Source organism: Lethenteron reissneri, unplaced genomic scaffold (assembly GCF_015708825.2).
Source record: "Lethenteron reissneri isolate LAM-NWPU_2019-01 unplaced genomic scaffold, ASM1570882v1 scaffold_1436, whole genome shotgun sequence".
Taxonomy (NCBI): domain Eukaryota; kingdom Metazoa; phylum Chordata; class Hyperoartia; order Petromyzontiformes; family Petromyzontidae; genus Lethenteron; species Lethenteron reissneri.
The window spans coordinates 69,204-81,488 of NW_026891153.1; positions in this window are offsets into that span (position 1 = coordinate 69,204).

Sequence of the window (12,285 nt, forward strand, 5' to 3'; positions counted from 1 at the left end):
AGCAGTAGTAGCAGCAGTAGTAGCAGCGATAGGAGCAGTAGTAGCAGCAGCAGTAGTAGCAGTAGTAGCAGCAGTAATAGCAGCAATAGTAGCAGCAACACTAGTAGCAGTAGTAATAGCAGCAATAGTAGCAGCAGCAGTAGTAGCAGTAATAGCAGCAATAGTAGCAGCAGTAATAGCAGCAATAGTAGCAGCAGCAATAGTAGCAGCAGTAATAGCAGCAATAGTAGCAGTAGTAGCAGCAGTAATAGCAGTAGTAGCAGTAATAGCAATAGCAGCAGTAGTAGCAGCAGCAGTAGTAGTAGTAATAGTAGCAGTAGTAGCAGCAGTAATAGCAGCAATAGTAGCAGTAGTAGCAGCAATAGTAGCAGCAATAGTAGCAGTAGTAGCAGCAGTAATAGCAGCAGTAGTAGCAGCAGTAATAGCAGCAATAGTAGCAGCAGTAGCAGCAGTAATAGCAGCAATAGTAGCAGTAGTAGCAGCAGTAATAGTAGCAGCAGTAGCAGCAGTAATAGCAGCAATAGTAGCAGCAATAATAGCAGCAATAGTAGCAGTAGTAGCAGCAGTAATAGCAGCAATAGTAGCAGTAGTAGCAGCAGTAATAGCAGCAATAGTAGCAGTAATAGCAGCAATAGGAGCAGTAGTAGCAGCAATAGTAGCAGTAGTAGCAGCAGTAGTAGCAATAGTAGCAGTAACAGCAGCAGCAGTAGTAGCAGTAATAGTAGCAGTAGTAGCAGCAGTAGTAGCAGCAGTAGTAGTAGCAATAGTAGCAGTAGTAGCAGCAGCAAAAGGAGCAGTAGTAGCAGCAGTAATAGCAATAGGAGCAGTAGTAGCAGCAATAGTAGCAGTAGTAGCAGCAGTAGCAGCAGCAATAGGAGTAGTAGCAGCAGTAATAGCAGCAATAGTAGCAGTAGTAGCAGCAATAGGAGCAGTAGTAACAGCAGTAGTAGCAGCAATAGGAGCAGTAGTAGCAGAAGTAATAGCAGCAATAGTAGCAGTAATAGCAGCAATAGTAGCAGTAATAGCAATAGTAGCAGTAGTAGCAGCAGTAATAGCAGCAATAGGAGCAGTAGTAGCAGCAATAGTAGCAGTAGTAGCAGCAGTAGTGGCCGCAATAGGAGCAGTAGTAGCAGCAGTAGTAGCAGCAATAGTAGCAGTAGTAGTAGCAGCAATAGTAGCAGTAGTAGCAGCAGTAGTAGCAGCAATAGGAGCAGTAGTAGCAGCAATAGGAGCAGTAGTTACAGCAGTAGTAGCAGCAATAGGAGCAGTAGTGGCAGCAGTAATAGCAGCAATAGTAGCAGTAATAGCAGCAATAGTAGCAGTAATAGCAATAGTAGCAGTAGTAGCAGCAGTAATAGCAGCAATAGGAGCAGTAGTAGCAGCAATAGTAGCAGTAGTAGCAGCAGTAGTGGCAGCAATAGGAGCAGTAGTAGCAGCAGTAGTAGCAGCAATAGTAGCAGTAGTAGCAGCAGCAATAGGAGCAGTAGTAGCAGCAGTAATAGCAGCAATAGGAGCAGTAGTAGCAGCAGTAGTAGCAGCAATAGTAGCAGTAGTAGCAGCAGCAATAGGAGCAGTAGTAGCAGCAGTAATAGCAGCAATAGGAGCAGTAGTAGCAGCAGTAATAGCAGCAATAGGAGCAGTAGTAGCAGCAATAGTAGCAGTAGTAGCAGCAGTAGTAGCAGCAATAGGAGCAGTAGTAGCAGCAATAGTAGCAGTAGTAGCAGCAGTAGTAGCAGCAATAGTAGCAGTAGTAGCAGCAGTAATAGCAGGAATAGTAGCAGCAGTAGCAGCAGTAATAGCAGCAATAGGAGCAGTAGTAGCAGCAGTAACAGCAGTAGTAGCAGCAATAGTAGCAGTAGTAGCAGCAGCAATAGGAGCAGTAGTAGCAGCAGTAATAGCAGCAATAGGAGCAGTAGTAGCAGCAATAGTAGCAGTAATAGCAGCAGTAGTAGCAGCAATAGTAGCAGTAATAGCGGCAATAGTAGCAGTAGTAGCAGCAGTAGTAGCAGCAATAGTAGCAGTAGTAGCAGCAGTAATAGCAGTAATAGTAGCAGCAGTAGCAGCAGTAATAGCAGTAGTAGCAGCAGTAATAGCAGCAATAGTAGCAGCAGTAGCAGCAGTAACAGCGGCAATAGTAGCAGCAGTAATAGCAGTAGTAGCAGCAGTAATAGCATTAGTAGCAGTAGTCAGCGTCGCTGCGCTACGAAGCTGGCGACCAGAGGCCGATTCCCGCCCACGGCCACCAACACCAGTGACGATTATCTGAACCGGTCCTAAGCCTCCTCTAGGTCGACTCAGCATAAAATGAATATCCGCTTCAGTGTGTGTAGACGTCAGCACTGGGGAGATGAAGGCAGCAGGACGGGCGTGATGCTGTCCACCCACCCCGGAATTCATGGGTGCTACTCGCCAACAGCTCTTGCCCCGACGGCATGTTAAGGCTATTTGGGGGATCTTTGTATTTGTGTATAGAAGCACTTGCCACAAAAGTTTGTTGAGGTTCTACGGAGATCGTCGTCTTTGTATCACTCACGTGTCTGTGTATCTGGTATTTGAAACGCCAATAACGGTTGAGGTGACAGCTGCTCACTACTCGGTAACCTGCAGTGCCACTGTAGCGTCACCTCCCTGGGGAAACGGCCGGGGTCAAGGAGAGGTCAACACGGATCAAAACGACAGATTGGGAAGGACCAATCGGAGGGTTCCACAAAGGAGCGTGGGATTGGACAGGGCAGCCACGAACCGGTATGAAAGGGTGAGCGCTGAGAGCGCGAGGCAGTTCTCCCTACATGAAGACCGAAGCCCCTGGGCTGAAGACAGCTGGGACCCTGGGCCAAGCCTGGCAGGCCTTCTAAGGGCTGCAAGGCTCAGCGTGACCAGGGGTCGGGGACCTACCGAGCCAGCGGTGGGTCAGTTAGCCTCCCCTAGGTTCCAGCCGGAGGGCGCTAGGGTAGTGGGTGAGGGGACCGTAGACCTCTTGTGTGTTAGGGACCGTGTCGGAGAAAAGACAATAAACAGTGTGGGCCTCAAAGGAGTTTATTCGTCTGTAATTCAAAACACGACGGTTGTATATTTGCTTGGCTTGGCTATACCCCCCCCGTGCCCCCCCCCTCGTGCCCCTCCCCCCGTGCCCCCCCCCGTGCCCCTCCCCCCTTCTCCACCCCCTCCATGAACTCGTGACCTGCTCCAAGGCAGCCTCACACCCACGTGATGCCCACTCTTCCACAAGGAGGGCAACGGCCAGGCAACGTTCAGTCCACGTTCAGGCAATGTCTAATTCGCTCGTCCAGTCTCTCACAAGGAGGGCGACGTCCAGGCAACGTTCAGGCAACGTTCAGGCCACGTTCAGGCAACGTCTAATTCGCTCGTCCAGTCTCTCACAAGGAGGGCAACGTTCAGGCAACGTTCATGCTCAGGGGCTCCCCCCCCCCCCCCCCCCCCCACGATCAACGGCCCAGAGCACGGGGTTCATGGATACACCTGGCATTGCGGGCTAGGATTTGGGGTTAGCGGTTAACAGGGGTTAGAGGTGAGCGTAGTTAGGAGTTTGCGGTTAAGGGTTAGAGGCTTGGGGATAATGGTTAGGGGTTAACGGTTAGGGGATAACTGTTAGGAGATAACGGTTAGGGGATAACGGTTAGGGGTTAACAGTGGTTAAGGGTTAAAAGCTAGGAGCTAGGGGTCAAGCGACCAACCGCGGGGTTGTAACAAGGGGAGTGCGGCCACAGAAATGCACAAACCCCCCAAAAAGAACAACTCCACACGACACCTGTCATGGCCGCCCCATGCCGTGACATCAGCCACGCTGGGGGGGGGGGGTTAACGGGAGCCTGGGGGACCGCGTCCATGTGACGCGGGCGGTGTGGGGGGGGGGGGGGCAAATCGCTGCGACCTCTTGGTCCTCAACACACCTGGGGATAGAGATGCATGCGTTAGTGATGGTGGTGGTGATGGTGGTGGTGATGGTGGTGGTGATGGTGGTGATGGTGGTGAGAGTGGTGGTGAGATTGGTGGTGATGGGGGTGGTGGTGATGGTGATGATGGTGGTGATGGGGGTGGTGATGGTGGTGATGGTGGTGATTGTGGTGGTGATGGTGGTGATGGGGGTGGTGATGGGGGTGGTGATGATGATGGTGGTGGTGAGAGTGGTGGTGATGGTGGTGATAATGGTGATGGGAGTGGTGAGAGTGGTGGTGATGGGGGTGGTGATGGTGATGGGGCTGATGGGGGTGGTGATGGGGGTGGTGGGGGTGGTGATGGTGGTGATGGGGGTGGTGAGAGTGGTGGTGATGGGGGTGGTGATGGGGGTGATGGTGATGGGGGTGATGGGGGTGGGGGTGATGGGGGTGGTGATGGTGGTGATGGTGGTGATGGGGGTGGTGATGGTGGTGATGGGGGTGATGGTGATGGGGGTGATGGGGGTGGTGATGGTGGTGATGGTGGTGATGGTGGTGATGGGGGTGGTGATGGTGGTGATGGTGGTGATGGGGGTGGTGATGGTGGTGATGGGGGTGATGGGGGTGGTGAGAGTGGTGGTGATGGGGGTGGTGATGGGGGTGATGGGGGTGATGGTGATGGAGGTGATGGGGGTGGTGAGAGTGGTGGTGATGGGGGTGGTGATGGGGCTGATGGGGGTGGTGATGGGGGTGGTGGGGGTGGTGATGGTGGTGATGGGGGTGGTGAGAGTGGTGGTGATGGGGGTGGTGATGGGGGTGATGGGGGTGATGGTGATAGGGGTGGTGATGGTGGTGATGGTGGTGATGGGGGTGGTGAGAGTGGTGGTGATGGGGGTGGTGATGGGGGTGATGGTGGTGATGGGGTGGTGATGGTGGTGGTGATGGTGGTGATGGTGGTGATGGGGGTGATGGGGGTGGTGAGAGTGGTGGTGATGGGGGTGGTGATGGGGTGATGGTGGTGGGGGTGATGGGGGTGGTGATGGTGGTGATGGGGTGGTAATGGTGGTGATGGGGGTGGTAATGGTGGTGATGGTGATGGTGGTGATGGGGGTGGTGATGGGGGTGATGGTGGTGGTGATGGTGATGGTGGTGATGGGGGTGGTGATGGTGGTGATGGGGGTGGTGATGGTGGTGATGGTGGTGATGGGGGTGGTGAGAGTGGTGGTGATGGGGGTGGTGATGGTGGTGGTGGGGGTGATGGGGGTGATGGGGGTGGTGATGGTGGTGATGGTGGTGATGGGGGTGGTGATGGTGGTGATGGTGGTGATGGGGGTGGTGATGGTGGTGATGGGGGTGATGGGCGTGGTGAGAGTGGTGGTGATGGAGGTGGTGATGGGGGTGATGGGGGTGGTGAGAGTGGTGGTGATGGGGGTGGTGATGGTGATGGGGCTGATGGGGGTGGTGATGGGGGTGGTGGGGGTGGTGATGGTGGTGATGGGGGTGGTGAGAGTGGTGGTGATGGGGCTGGAGAGGGGGGTGATGGGGGTGATGGTGATGGGGGTGATGGGGGTGGTGATGGTGGTGATGGTGGTGATGGGGGTGGTGAGAGTGGTGGTGATGGGGGTGGTGATGGTGGTGATGTGGATGATGGTGATGGGGGTGATGGGGGTGGTGATGGTGGTGTAGGTGGTGATGGGGGTGGTGATGGTGGTGATGGTGGTGATGGGGGTGATGGGGGTGGTGAGAGTGGTGGTGATGGGGGTGATGATGGGGGTGATGGTGGTGGGGGTGATGGTGGTGGGGGTGATGGGGGTGGTGATGGGGGTGGTGATGGGGGTGGTGATGGGGGTGGTGATGGGGGTGATGGTGATGGTGGTGATGGTGATGATGGGGGTGGTGATGGGGGTGATGGGGGTGATGGTGGTGGGGGTGATGGTGGTGGGGGTGATGGGGGTGGTGATGGGGGTGGTGATGGGGGTGGTGATGGGGGTGGTGATAAGGGGGTGATGGTGATGGTGGTGATGGTGATGATGGGGGTGGTGATGGTGGTGATGGGGGTGATGGTGGTGGGGGTGATGGTGGTGGGGGTGGTGGTGGTGAGGGGGGGTGGTGATGTTGATGGTGGTGATGGGGGTGGTGATGGTGGTGATGGGGGTGGTGATGGTGGTGATGGTGATGGTGGTGATGGGGGTGGTGATGGGGGTGATGGTGGTGGTGATGGTGATGGTGGTGATGGGGGTGGTGATGGTGGTGATGGGGGTGGTGATGGTGGTGATGGTGATGGTGGTGATGGGGGTGGTGATGGGGGTGATGGTGGTGGTGGTGATGGTGGTGGGGGTGATGGTGGTGGGGGTGATGGGGGTGGTGATGATGGTGATGGGGGTGGTGATGGGGGTGATGGTGGTGATGGTGATGGTGGTGATGGGGGTGATGGTGGTGGGGGGGGGGTGGTGGTGGTGATGGGGGTGGTGGTGATGGGGGTGGTGATGGTGGTGATGGGGGTGGTGATGGGGGTGATGGTGGTGGTGATGGTGATGGTGGTGATGGGGGTGGTGATGGTGGTGATGGGGGTGGTGATGGTGGTGATGGGGGTGGTGATGGGGGTGATGGTGGTGGGGGTGATGGTGGTGGGGGTGATGGTGGTGGGGGTGATGGGGGTGGTGATGATGGTGATGGGGGTGGTGATGGGGGTGATGGTGGTGATGGTGATGGGGGTGGTGATGGTGGTGATGGGGGTGATGGTGGTGATGGGGGTGATGGTGGTGGGGGTGGGTGGTGGTGGTGATGGTGGTGGTGATGGTGGTGGTGATGGGGGTGGTGATGGGGGTGGTGATGGTGGTGGTGATGGGGGTAGTGGTGGTAGTGATGAGGGTGATGGTGGTGGTCATGGTGGTGATCGTGGATGTGATGATGTTGATGGTGATGATGGGGATGGACGTGATCATGCGTCTCCCGCCCTTCCTCCCTCTTTCCCCTCCCTCTCCTCCCCCCTCCTCCCTTCCCCCCTTCCTCCCTCTCCCCCCTCCCTCTCCTCCCCCCTCCTCCCCCTGACTCCCTCCTCCCCCTGACTCCCTCCCCCCTCCCCAGGCCCACCAGTCCCTCCCCCCGTCTCCCTCCCCCCCAACATCTCCCCCCCCACGTCTCCCTCCCCCCCAACCTCTCGCTCCCCCACATCTCCCCCGTCTCCCCCCCCAACCTCTCCACCCTCCCCCACGTCTCCCCCTCCCCGTCTCCCTCCCCACGTCTCCCCCCCTCCACGTCTCCCTCCCACCACGTGTTGGTCAGCTGGTTAAACAAATCAACACGAAGCTGCCTCCTGTGGTTGCTGGCAACTGCAGGCTGCTCACACAGTGGCACTCGTTTTGTCATCCGCTGTCGGCTGAGCAGACCCCCAATCTGGATTCGAACTCGTGTCTTTCTGACCGTGAACAGGGCGCTTTAATGACAGGGTTACCCCCTCGACACACACACACGCTCCCCTGTTGTTGGTATAAACATTCACGGAACCAACGTCCATTTGAATTCACCATGTGAATTTAGCAGCAAAAATCTGATATTTAATTTTAAACTGGAGGGATCCGATGCGCTACAAAGCGAGTGCAAATGAGACATTCCTGAACTCGCGAGTTCTCACCTTTCGATTTAAAGCTTCTTTCGTGACTGCAGGGATTCATCTTCTTGGTTCTTTCGGTAAAGTCACGTAGAAGGGAAGCAATAAAATAATAAAAATAAAACATAATAAAAATAATTCTCACGACGTTTCGGCTACAACGCAAGCAGCCGTCTTCAGGTGAAGAATGAGACACTGCCAAGCTAGGAGCTTATATATATACACGTGACTTTACCGAAAGAACCAAGAAGATGAGTTCTCACCTGGTTACAACAAAATCATTTTAGCGATGCACAATCTGCTGCTGATGCTGTGTGCCCCTTAATCCGCACGCACGTGCCACAATTAACAATAATTAATTACATTCCTCCCAACAATGTAATCAATGATGTCGCTTAACCAGTGGGGTCAGGTGGCACATGCCCCCCGAATGATCCAATCGAAACCCCTGATTTCGATCGCATCGTTGGGATTTATTTGCAATAAATAGGCATTTTGCAACCCCCGCTCCCGACAGTAACGACACTGCCACAACTCTGGGAGGTGAAACTGGGACACGCAGCTGTGTCACCACTCTGGGAGGTGAAACTGGGACACGCAGCTGTGTCACCACTCTGGGAGGTGAAACTGGGACACGCAGCTGTGTCACAACTCTGGGAGGTGAAACTGGGACACGCAGCTGTGTCACAACTCTGGGAGGTGAAACTGGGACACGCAGCTGTGTCACAACTCTGGGAGGTGAAACTGGGACACGCAGCTGTGTCACCACTCTGGGAGGTGAAACCGGGACACGCAGCTGTGTCACGACTCTGGGAGGTGAAACTGGGACATGCAGCTGTGTCACCACTCTGGGAGGTGAAACCGGGACACGCAGCTGTGTCACGACTCTGGGAGGTGAAACTGGGACATGCAGCTGTGTCACCACTCTGGGAGGTGAAACCGGGACACGCAGCTGTGTCACCACTCTGGGAGGTGAAACCGGGACACGCAGCTGTGTCACCACTCTGGGAGGTGAAACCGGGACACGCAGCTGTGTCACGACTCTGGGAGGTGAAACTGGGACATGCAGCTGTGTCACCACTCTGGGAGGTGAAACCGGGACACGCAGCTGTATCACCACTCTGGGAGGTGAAACCGGGACACGCAGCTGTATCACCACTCTGGGAGGTGAAACCGAGACACGCAGCTGTGTCACAACTCTGGGAGGTGAAACTGGGACACGCAGCTGTGTCACAACCCTGGGAGGTGAAACTGGGACATGCAGCTGTGTCACCACTCTGGGAGGTGAAACCGGGACACGCAGCTGTGCCACCACTCTGGGAGGTGAAACTGGGACATGCAGCTGTGTCACAACTCTGGGAGGTGAAACCGGGACACGCAGCTGTATCACCACTCTGGGAGGTGAAACCGGGACGCGCAGCTGTGTCACAACTCTGGGAGGTGAAACTGGGACATGCAGCTGTGTCACCACTCTGGGAGGTGAAACCGGGACACGCAGCTGTGTCACTACTCTGGGAGGTGAAACTGGGACATGCAGCTGTGTCACCACTCTGGGAGGTGAAACCGGGACACGCAGCTGTGTCACCACTCTGGGAGGTGAAACTGGGACATGCAGCTGTGTCACCACTCTGGGAGGTGAAACCGGGACACGCAGCTGTATCACCACTCTGGGAGGTGAAACCGGGACACGCAGCTGTATCACCACTCTGGGAGGTGAAACCGGGACACGCAGCTGTGTCACAACTCTGGGAGGTGAAACTGGGACATGCAGCTGTGTCACTACTCTGGGAGGTGAAACCGGGACACGCAGCTGTGTCACTACTCTGGGAGGTGAAACTGGGACATGCAGCTGTGTCACCACTCTGGGAGGTGAAACCGGGACACGCAGCTGTGTCACCACTCTGGGAGGTGAAACTGGGACATGCAGCTGTGTCACCACTCTGGGAGGTGAAACCGGGACACGCAGCTGTATCACCACTCTGGGAGGTGAAACCGGGACACGCAGCTGTGTCACAACTCTGGGAGGTGAAACTGGGACATGCAGCTGTGTCACCACTCTGGGAGGTGAAACTGGGACATGCAGCTGTGTCACCACTCTGGGAGGTGAAACGGGGACACGCAGAGCGAGCGGTCCCAGGTCAGACCCACACACACACACACTGCTGCACGCTTGGCGACGCACACAATTGTTGAGCAGTGACATTTTAAGTCTCCCACCACGTCTCCCCCCCCCCCACATCTCCCCCCCGTCTCCCCCCCACCACGTCTCCCCCCCCACGTCCCCCCCCACATCTCCCCCCCGCCCCCCCCCACGTCTCCCCCCCCCACGTCTCCCCCCCCCCGTGTCCCCCCCCCCCGTCTCTCCCCCCCCGTCTCTCCCCCCCCGTCTCCCTCCCCACCGTCTCCCCCCCACGTCTCCCCCCCCCGTCTCCCCCCCCGTGTCTCACCCCCCCCACCGTCTCCCCCCCCCCCCCCACGTCTCCCCCCCCCCACGTCTCCCCCCCCCACGTCTCCCCCCCCCACGTCTCCCCCCCCCCACGTCTCCCCCCCCCCGTCTCCCCCCCCGTCTCTCCCCCCGTCTCTCCCCCCCCGTCTCCCCCCCCCCGTCTCCCCCCCCGTGTCTCCCCCCCCACCGTCTCCCCCCCCCACGTCTCCCCCCCCCGTCTCTCCTCCCCCGTCTCCCCCCCCCCCGTCTCCCCCCCACACTACAACGCGTTTGGAGACCCACACTCAGCGTGCCACCGCCTCTGTCTCTCTGCAGGTAAGTGGTTACGTCACTCACCACTACCAACTACCACCACCACCACTACCAACTACCACTACCAACTACCACCACCACTACCAACTACCACCACCACTACCAACTACCACCACCACTACCATTACTACCACCACTACCAATTACCACCACCACTACCATTACTACCACCACTACCAACTACTACCACCACCACCAACTACCACCACTACCATTACTACCACCACCACCACGACCACAGCCACCACCACTACCAACTACCACCACCACCACGACCACAACCACTACCACCACTGCCACCACCACTACCATTACTACCACCACCACTACCAACTACCACCACCACGACCACAGCCACCACCACTACCATTACTACCACCACCACAGCCACCACCACTACCATTACTACCACCACCACTACCACAGCCACCACCACTACCATTACTACTACCACCACCACCACAGCCACCACCACTACCATTACTACCACCACCACCACCACAGCCACCACCACTACCATTACTACTACCACCACCACCACAGCCACCACCACTACCATTACTACCACCACCACCACCACAGCCACCACCACTACCAACTACTACCACCACCACAGCCACCACCACTACCAACTACTACCACCACCACCACAGCCACCACCACTACCACTACTACCACCACCACTACCACAGCCACCACCACTACCATTACTACCACCACCACTACCACAGCCACCACCACTACCAACTACTACCACCACCACGACCACAGCCACCACCACTACCAACTACTACCACCACCACTACCACAGCCACCACCACTACCATTACTACCACCACGACTATTACTATCACTTGCTGTCATTAGCACCACCACTACTACGACCACCACTGCCAGCACTACTACCACTGCTACTACCACTGCTACTATCACGTACAGTGAGGGAAAAAGTATTTGATCCCTTGCTGCTTTTGTACGTTTGCCTACTGACAAAGAAATGATCAGTCTATAATTGTAATGGTAGGTTTATTTGAACAGTGAGAGACAGAATAACAACAACAAAATCCAGAAAAACGCATGTCAAAAATGTTATAAATTGATTTGCATTTTAATGAGGGAAATAAGTATTTGACCCCCTCTGCAAAACATCACTTACACTGTAAAATATGTGACCCATTGTTACTTAAAAAAAAAAAGTATTGAATAAATTAACTATTTTTTTAAAATAAAAAATAAGTACATGGTATTGAAAGCAACAGTTAAAATGTGTTGGATTTAGTAATAGCATGCCAAATGATGAGTTATATAGCCTAACAAAAATAGTGTAAATCCAAATAGATTTTACAAGGAAAAGTGATTTATATTTAGGACAGTGCATATTATTATCATCATCAGAGTTGTTTCTTTTTGTTTGCATTTTGACTGCTTGTGTTGTGGTTATTGCAAACATGATGCCTTGTATAAAGGTGTCAGTTTTGTACCAGTTTAAAGGGTATAAACCTACTACTATATTTTGCCACTGGTAAAGGAGATGTCTCGTAGTGCAACTGAATCCGCTCTTGTCCTTGACTCTCTTCATCCTCTCCTACCGGGTAACGGGGGAGGTAGTTCACTTCGGCCTTTCTAGGCTATTTTACACTCTTTGCAGACTTCTGATCTGCAGGGCTCTTGCGCGTCAGTGAATTGCACATCACCGCAGGAACACCGTTGCTTCCGAGTTTGGCAGGTACTATACAGGACTTTTGGTTCGGTACGCGCCGTGATCCGAATGAATATGGTCTAGTTTTAATCACGCACGTTACTTTTTCGTGTGCGGAACAAAAATTATAGTCTCGTGCTTTTAGTCGAATCAGACTGACTTCGAAAGGCCTAACGTTGTGCTAGTTCATACTCTTAGGTTTTTTTCTTTCGGTAAAGTCACGTAGGTAAAAAATAAAATTAAAAGTTAATCAAAGTAATAATGGAAATAAAATAAAATAATAAATCGCGACGTTTCGGAGGCAACACAAGTCTCCGTCATC